Source organism: Rhamphochromis longiceps, linkage group LG8 (genome assembly GCF_057381845.1).
Source record: "Rhamphochromis longiceps isolate RC_006_pf linkage group LG8, R_longiceps_female_GT1.1, whole genome shotgun sequence".
Classification (NCBI taxonomy): domain Eukaryota; kingdom Metazoa; phylum Chordata; class Actinopteri; order Cichliformes; family Cichlidae; genus Rhamphochromis; species Rhamphochromis longiceps.
Genome location: NC_140564.1, coordinates 21,342,255 through 21,352,127, shown reverse-complemented (window position 1 = coordinate 21,352,127; position 9,873 = coordinate 21,342,255).

The following is a 9,873-nucleotide window of genomic DNA, read 5'->3' as shown; positions in this document are numbered from 1 at the left end:
AATTCTCACATCGTGCAGGGAAAGCTTTTGCACAGACCTTTGCAGAAGATGCAGCTTGAGCGCATGCTTTCATTAATAAAGGAAAAAGTATTCTGAAATCGCCTCCACAGATTTATTCAAACTGATAGGTTAATATTATAAAATGAAACATTCTGTATTAAATTAAAAAATAAAATTTAAGTATCATTTTGACTCTAAATTTCAGGCCTCATCATATCTAAGTGTGTTCTTAATTTTCCCCTTCAAGACTATATTCTACACTTTCTCTTTAACATTTTGAAGGGAATATTTGAGATTTGGTCCTTGACGAGTCAGACTTGGACTTGGTTCATCTACAGTCGGGTGGGGAAAAAAGCAAACCAGACACAATATAACTTCCTTTAATTTATTCTCTGGCTGTCGAAAGTGTAAAAAGAAGTCTCAAACAGCGTGAGCTTCGTTTTTCTCTAGCAGAAAGCAGAGCAGTTCATTAGCCTTATCTCAGTTAAATTTGCCCACATGGAACAGCATGGGGAAATCAAGCCTGGAATCCATTGGAGTTGGGCTTGGCAGGATTTGGTTGTTCATTAATTATGCTTTGTAATGAGCATTTCTGTGGAACATTATTATTACATTGGTGTGATAATGGCTGCTTATTTTACAGCAACACAAAAATATCCATCCCGGTCCTTTTCTAATGTCATTGGGTGGAACATTTAATCAAGCTGTCAGGGTATTGAAAATAAGTTTCCTTTTTCTCCTTGAAACATAGAGGCCTGGGGAATATCTATTAGGCCCCTAATTGATTGCAAACTCATGGCCTGAGTCACATCTCAATCTTTCCAGCTTCTTTCTCCTCACTCTGCTTTCCTTCAGCCTGGCTTGTTAGTGTGCACAGTGTCATAACATGCATGGCTGTGGCTGGTTTTGTGGAGGGTGAAGAGCAATAATTTAATCATTAGACTGGGAAGGTTTCAAACAGGAACTGTGAGTTCACAAGGACACCGTATATAAGGAGGTGTGGATGAATGTGCTTCTTTGAGAAGGATAAACAAATGTTGCTCACATTCGCTGAGAAATTACATTTAAATTCATGTATTTTATTTAACAGCAGTACAGTGGGTAGTACCGTTACCTGGGTGTGAACCTGAACCTGGGGCACTAAACTGTGGAGTGCTTTCCCCGCTGTAGTGGGCGTTTATTTCTGCAGGAGTTCATACATTATGTGACATGCATGTTAGGTGAAGTTAGTGGCTTCAAATCAGAAGTCTGTATGAATGCGAGGATGATGACTTGATGGGCATCTTGTCCTGGGTGTACTCTGCCTTGTGTCCAGTGTCAGCTGGGGCGGCCACCAGCCCTTCTAAGGACTGGTGAAGAGTTAGATGATATGAAAACTGCGTCAGTTAAAGTTGCATTTTTAATAGATGTTGCCCTGTGAGCATTTTGGTGATTAGCCAGACGTATTTTTTTCGTAAGTCTTTCAGGCATGATGGGAGAGAGAGATGAAGTGTAAGAGAGCCAAAGTAATGAAAGGCAGGGAGAGAGAAGGCTGCAGAGGGTGATGATGGAAGAAGGAGTGATGGGAGAGCGATGAAGGGCGTGAAAGCTGGACTTAAATAACAATAAAGGAAGCAAAAGCGACGATAATGACAAACAATTATTAATTTATTCGTTGCAAGTCATCACCCCACATAATATATAATTACAACTTGAGCTCTGAAAGACTTTTAATAACTGGCTGAACATAAATAATACACAGTATGCAAGTAAGCGCTTCTCACTTATACAGTAATAAACTCTTAATATCACTGGAATGTTTAATTAATTGTTGTATGTGTAATTGCCATAGTAAATGTGTCACTGTTTTGTATTGTCCTTATTAGCAGACCTTATGTTGATACAAGTATTATGAGTTCAATCTTAAATGTTTTGACTTCTATTCTGATTGGTTATATTTTCCTGGTTGTGTGGATGCATTATCCATCCGTTTCTGCTTATTTGCCTCATGAATTAAGAACTGAAATCGAAGTAGTTCCAATTGATTTTTTCAGATTTAAAACTGCACCTGATACTACGCACAAATTAACCCACAGAGCTGGAGAAGCAGAATATCTATTTTCTTTTTTTTTCCCTCTCTGACCTGCTGCTGAGCCCACAGTTTCTACTCTGCAGGCTTAATTTTTAGCACCAAATGGAAGGAAAATTCATTTTCTTCCAAACAATGTCTTTTTTTCGAAGTTGACAGACTTACAATTTGTGATCTGTAGGCATTTGAATTAGAGGAGTGCTATTTAACTACCCGTAGAGATCATTTATAATTCGATCGAGGATTCTTAGAGACCGCAACCCATGACACACAATTTTAACACGAAGGACCCCCACAAAAAACGGAAAAACACTGATCAACTTCTTAGGGTACTCTGGGTTATTAAACTAGGTCGAGTTGAGTTACAGTTTGGATAAGCTGTTATGCAAGAGAAGTGCCAAGCCCATTTCAGAGAACTTATGACAGCTGGTTACAGTCAGCCACACAGAAAGCCATCACCATGGTTACCGACTACTGCTTAACTGACTCAAAGTGACAGAGTGATGACATACGATGCATCTGAATTTCATCATCCGATTGGTTGATTTGAATCTCTGCTCGCTCTCTCTTAATTTGTTGTTTTAGGATATTATAAGTCTCAGTTCTATTTAGCCTTTATTGTGTGTGTACGTTTCATCTGTATTTCAGTAATGAGTTTTAGTTTTTGCATCATCTTGGGTTTTTTTTGTGTTTTTTAGTAGCAGTACTGGTCTCCTTAGTGCTTCTTTTTTGCCTGTCTTTGTCTTGTTGCATTCATGATTTAGCTACTTGATGGCCTGTTTAACTTTAAAGGTTAGTTTTCTTTCATGTCCTGTGTTAGTTTTGCTGCCCTCTCCTCCCTTATTCTTTTTATTCCTATCAATTGTATACGCCTGTGTCTCATTCCCTTCCTATTTCCTAATCATGTATTGCCTTTGTTATGCCATCTGTACTGTAACAAATTGCTGTATGAATTCTAACGTGATTTTACAGTAAGCAGGCTGTCTTTCAAAAGTACTGTTGTGGTGGACCACTAGAGGGCTCCACTCACACCCAGTGTATAGGAAGTGTGTTCCTGTGTTTTGTGGAGCGATATGCGCAGTTGATGTTGGAGACGAATAAAGAAGGAGTGAGAACTGAGAGCTCTGTGTCGTTGATGCTTACCTCCACATTGGTGACCCCTGACTCGAGCATGCAACAGGCCGTAGATAACGCAGACTCCGCTATGGATGCATCAGCGGCCGCCGGACCTCCGCCTCCTGTTGCAGCTACGTTCGCTGTGGCGCTGAAACTGCCGGACTTTTGGCTCCATGACCCCCCATCATGGTTTGTACACGTGGAGGCTCAGTTCGCCCTTCGCGGCATCTCGGCTGACGACACGAAGTATCACCATGTGGTGGCCTCGCTCGACCCGCTGGCCACCCGTCGCGCGATGGCGCTTCTCCGGGACCCACCCGCCCAAGGGAACTACGCCGCCCTCAAAGAGCTGCTTCTTCGGCGCTATGCCCTCACCGACGCCTCTGACGTGGCAGTGGGTGGGGTGTTGGAACAGCGGGTTTCAGGTCTCTGGCAACCGCTTGCCTTTTTCAGTCGTACGCTCCGGGATGCTGAACGCAAGTACAGTGTTTTTGACAGGGAGTTGCTGGCCCTGCATCTCGCGACACGACATTTTCGTTTTTTCCTCGAGGGTCGCAACTTTACTGCGTACATTGACCACAAACCTTTGACGTTTGCGATGTCCAAGGTCTCTGACCCATGGAGCGCATGCCAGCAGCGCCAGTTGGCGGCCATTTCAGAGTTTACCACAGACATTCAGCATGTGGCTGGTAAGTCCAATCACGTCGCTGACTGTCTCTCACGTGTGTTGGTTTCTCCGGTGTATGTCGGCATCGACTACGCTGCCATGGCCGCCGAGCAACGTGCTGACCCGGACGTCCTTGCCCTTCAGTCAACAAAAACGGGCCTCGTGCTGGAGGACACCCCGGTGTGGGACGGCGGTCCGCACCTTCTTTGCGACGTTTCCACCGGCCGCCCCCGCCCGGTGGTTCCCCTTTTGTGGCGTCGTCGTGTTTTTGACTCGGTGCATGCCCTCTCTCATCCCGGCGTCCGGGCCTCGGTCAAGCTGGTCAGCGCCAGGTTTGTTTGGCCGGGCCTTCACAAGCTGGTGAAAGAATGGGCGGCGGTTTGTATCCCATGCCAACGCTCGAAAATCCACCGGCACACACAGGCACCCCTCGAACCTTTCCGTGTCCCGGGTAGGCGTTTCGATCATGTTCATGTGGACCTGGTTGGTCCCTTGCCGCAGTCACAGGGTTTCACGCACCTTTTGACTGTGGTGGACCGCACAACCAGGTGGCCGGAGGCGGTACCCCTGGCGTCCACGGCAGCGGCGACGGTGGCCAGGGCATTTTTGTCAACGTGGGTTTCACGTTTCGGCCCCCCTGCTGACATTACCTCGGACAGGGGCCCCCAGTTTGTTTCCGAGCTTTGGTCTGCTATGGCTGACGGCCTGGAAGTCAAGGTCCACCGCACCACAGCATACCACCCGCAAGCTAATGGGATGTGCGAACGGTTTCACCGGTCACTTAAGGCCGCGCTCCGTGCTTCCTTAACAAGTGGCGACTGGGTCGACCGTCTTCTGTGGGTTTTGCTGGGATTGCGTAGCGCGGTCAAAGAAGACCTCGGGGTTTTCCCGGCTGAACTGGTCCTCAGCCAGCCTCTCCGGGTCCCCGGGGAATTCTTACCTGAGAGCCCTCCCCCATGTTTCGATACCTCTTTGTTGCCTTTTCGCCCCCCAAGAGACTCATTTCCTGTTCCTGGTCCTGTGCACCACTGCCTGCCTGACACTTTTGTTCCGAGTTCGTTGGACTCTGCTCATTTCGTTTTCGTCAGGCACGATGCCCATAGGACTCTGCTGCGTCCACCATATGACGGGCCATACAGGGTTCTTAAACCAGGCAACAAACATTTCATTTTGGACTTTGGCGGTCGGCAGGAAGTTGTCTCTGTTGACAGACTTAAGCCTGCACATGTTATGCAAGAGGATCAGGTGGTCCCGGCCCAGGCCCCTCGCCGCGGCCGCCCACCTGCCACCAGGCTGATGGATTCTGTTTTTTCCCCCAGGAGCGACCCAAAATCAACGGAGTCCGAGTCGTCTGTAGCTTTTTCTGACCGCCAGTGCCAGCCTCGCTCCCGGGCTGGGTTGCCCTCTGTCAGTTCCCCACCCCCCCAGTTCAGCCATTCCGGCCGTTTGCTTAAGCCCCGGGTCCTGGACTAGTTCTGCTAGGTGTTCGGGGGGGGGGGGCATGTGTGGTGGACCACTAGAGGGCTCCACTCACACCCAGTGTATAGGAAGTGTGTTCCTGTGTTTTATGGCGCGATATGCGCAGTTGATGTTGGAGACGAATAAAGGAGTGAGAACTGAGAGCTCTGTGTCGTTGATGCTTACCTCCACACTGTCATATGCTGTAAATAACAATGCATTCTGGGAGCTTGTGGCAGTTTAGTTAATATAGAGCCTATAATACAAATTTTAAATTTACAAATGCATAATGGGTTTCTAACAGTCCTGAGAATTTTCAGCAGTGAGTGAAAGGTTTTCTAGTGGTTGTAAGTTTAAATTTTTTAGTCTTTATGTTTAGAAACTTTAAATTTGGCATTAAAAGCAACGTTAAACATATATCACTGCTTATCATCTGCTAGCAAGGTTAAGGTTAGCTTGATTGTTGCTAATGCAATCATTAGTGAACACTGAGGAGCTTTTGGCACTGATACATAAGGTAAGCTTTCGGTATGGATCAACATTTTGCCATTTGTGTACATAGTTTATGGTTGTACTAAAATAACGTGATATGCTGAAAAGAATATCAAACCTTTTGTCACTATATTTATTTTAGCAGCAGTTTTTAAAAAAAAGTACATAAATTACAGTCTGGTCACTGTACAATTTAAAAGTAAAGTGCTGGAGAGCCCGCTGCCAGTATTTTACTGTCAAACCCACAAGTTTTATCTTAAAGTTTGTATTGTTGAGTAATGTTCTGATGGCTTTTGGTTTTCTGTTTGGATGTGGTTTCAGAGGTAGAGTGGGTTCTCCACCAATCATCTGTGGTGCAATCCCTGGCTCTTCCACTTTGGATGCTGAAGTGTTCTTGGGCAAAATAGTGAACCCATAATGGCACCCATCAGAGTGACTGTGCGTGTGACATTTAAAAAAGTGCTTAAAGGCATAGGATAAAGCACTGTGTGAATGTAGCTTGTAGTAAAAAGCTCTTTGAGTGCACAGAATACAAAAGGTGCTATATACTGTGAGCACAAGTACATTTACTATTCCCTTTTTGAAGCTTTTTGTATTTTTGTTGAAATTTTTCTTGCCTTGTACTCCTATTAGGTCCTCAACTCCTCACCTGTACTCACATAACTAATGTAGCTCCTAAAATTGCCTTTCAGATTTTCTACAATGCTAAATATAAACAAAAATCTAAATATGTTTGACAGGCAAAAAGCTCACAGCTGTCACTAAATGCTGCTAAATTCCTGATTGATGCACAAGAACTGCATGTCATTGTTTTTCATCATCTGAGCCCTGTCCAAGACAAACTCATGAGAAAAGCACAGAATCACAGGTTATGAAAAAAATACATCTTGATGCAGGACGCCATCAGTCACAGTAATAAGCTGCTTTAAAGGGGAAAAAAAGACTTTCAGGACCTTTTCGCTTTGGTGCACAAGAATTCAGCTAAAAATCACTGTTATCTTCTTTCTTCTTGCAGTAAGCAAGAAGCCAGCAAGTTATTTCTTGTCAGGAGCCAAGAAATAACTATAAAGGTGGTGCATTGTCAGAGAAAGAAACACATATTTCAAGCAATTAATAGACAAACAAAGTGATAGACATTAAAAATGCTCTGTCGTGCAGACAGGAAATGTCAGTGATTTACTAGAATTCATCTGCGGCGGAATGCGTCGCGGTTTTCATTTTCAGCCTGGACAGGCAGCCTGCTGATCTGTAGGTGGATTCCTCTGTAAAATTTATATTTGTCATAGTCTTTCACAGCTGAGCTGATGTCACAGTCAATGGTGTCAGTTAAGTTTTTATTTCCGGTACAACGGCTCAGTGTTTACCATCTCAATCTTTTCTTGGTCATTTACACCAAATCGGGCGATGAAGAAATTCACTTTGCAGAAGTACTGCAGGTTTGAATCCAAAGTTTATGCTAAATATTTTTATTATGCACATATGGTTTGGCGTTTTTCTTTGTAATATTTCAGAACTAAGGGTGTCTGAAGATGGGTTTTTTTTATTATGTAACTTTACAGAGCCACAAGACTTGGGGACATCCTACCCAGACTACCTAACTTGAATAATGCTCACAGGAAAAAATGTAAAATTTAAGCTCTTCCACCCCTTTGTGTTTTCAGTACAGGAGCAAAATATAGAATAGGAACACAGGAGATCGTGCAAAATTCTCACTATTTACTTCCTTCAGGCCAATTTCATTTGTTTCATCTGATCTGATCTAATCAGGATGATTTGGCTCACGCATTATGGCTCTTTGTGGGCACAAAATCTCTTCCGCTGAAAGGCTGTGTGTAGAAGTGTACCTCGCTCAGGTCAGAAACCCAGCTCCAGGCGATAGGAGCAAGGCCAGTCAGTGATGCAGAGCAGCAGGAGTTCTGCTGCAAAATGGTAGAAGTGCGTGCACTCTGCTGATGATGCAGACATGGCTCACCAGGGGACTGATCCACGAGCCGAGTTCCTCCCTGGCTGTGATGAGGAAACTTGGGGACAGACAGTTCTGCTAATCAGTCAAGGAACAGATGTTGAAAATGAACCGACATGTTTAACTCCATCCGGAAAGTCCTTTTACAGATTCCCTAATGTGGAGACATGTTTCTTGCCATTCTGTTGTCTTACTGTTGTCTTTAATTAACTGGCTGAGTAAACCTGCAGGGAAGAGTTTTCTGGCTTTGGCATGGCAGATCTAGCTCCAGACCTTTGGAGCTCCATACTGATTGGTACTTTTGCAATTCTCCATCTCTCTGCTTATCTCCAAGGACCAGAACTATAGACACCTTGTTTTGACTGTATCTTGGGACGATGAATGCAATTACTGGTGTGAGAAGGCCTCATGCTTATCCACATAAGCTGAAAGAGAAAGCAGCCAACTAATTAAAAGACATTTTATAATTGAAAAAAAACTTATTTCACCAATTTTCCTATAACAATAAATGGTAAGAAACCACTTGAAAACAAACACCATAATTACAGCTATGAATAGTTATCTACTAGAAGTTTACATCATGCAGAACACAGGATACCCATCAATACTATCAATCAAATAAAGTAGAGAGAACAGAAACAACAGTCTAAAATGTTTCAATCAGGACCAATAGAGTATATCTGACAGCATGGGTCTAGACTGGGACCTACTGCCTTTCTCAAAGGCTAAGGTAGGAAAAATAGCAGCAAGACCCCAGAGTAGAAAAAAATAGATTCCGACAAAAGAAAAGAGGAACAGCAATGGAGGGGTAGGTTACAATGCGGCTTGAACCTTAAAACAGCAACTGCAAGCGGACTAAGGACACCTAAATATCGTTCCCAATGTGAAAATCACCCATTAAGCTATATACAAACTGAAAGTGATTTGCAGAAATGTGGCAACTGGAAACCAGATCAAGTGAATGAACTTTAATTCAATTCAGTTTTTTAATATAGTGCCAAATTACAACAACATACAGTATTGTACAGTAAAGACCCTACAATAATAGAGAGAAATCCCCAAAATTAAACAACCACTTTTAAGCAAGCACTTGGTGACAGTTGAAAGGAAGAACTACCAGTAGGGAGGATGGCTGCTCCTCCCTCAGTAGCACCAGGCTCAGGGAGGAGCAGCCATCTCCTGTGATCAGCTGAATGTGAGGAAGACAGGATAAAAAACACACTGTGGAAGAGAGCCAACCATGAGTAAAATACCCGCTGGCAACCAGATGTGGTTAGGATCTATGATAGATTGACAAGCAACTGAAGGGATTACCAGTGGGAGTAAAGAATACCTTTAATTATAAGATAAGATAAGGAACTTTATTGTCATTGTAGTTAGGGCTGTGCGATATGACCAAAATCTCATATTCCGATATAAGAATTCTATCATCGATAACGATATAAATCACAAAAAGGTAACATTTTCTGTAAATTCTGTGAATCTCGGGCAGCTCGTCTTGCGGGAAGTGTTTCCAGCTGCGCGTCATGTAGCTGGAGTCCAGTGTTTTAACCGATGCATGAAACGATACATTTTTAGACATAAGTTGTAAAGGCCGCTGTTTTCTTTGTGAGCATTTATTACACAGCGTGCTGCGGGGAAAAGCCTGTTCTAACGTTTGAGTCTAAGGTTTATTTTTTAGCACCTGGCAGCTCTTTTTTACTTCTCATAATAATCTGCTCTTTCACGTGATTCAGTTTATTTTGAAAAGTCTCAACAGGATCTTGAGCTTTATTGTGAAAGGTTTATGTGGAACAGAAACAAGCGGACACGCGATGCTGTTACCATATAAAAACAGGCGCTTGTCCGTCTGTAGTGTGGTTATATAAAATATAAGAGAAAGAGAGAACTTTAAGAAATTAATAGAGCCACTACAGTGACCATCAAAACGATGAAAAAATATTGCCGTAAACAGTTTATTTTGGGACACCATGAAACAAATGATAGCCTAAAATGAAACGATAGACGTTTTTATATTGTCATCCGATATATATCGTTATATCGAACAGCCCTAATTGTAGTTATACAACAAAATTTGTTTGGTAGCTCACAGAGGCCAGCAGCAATAAA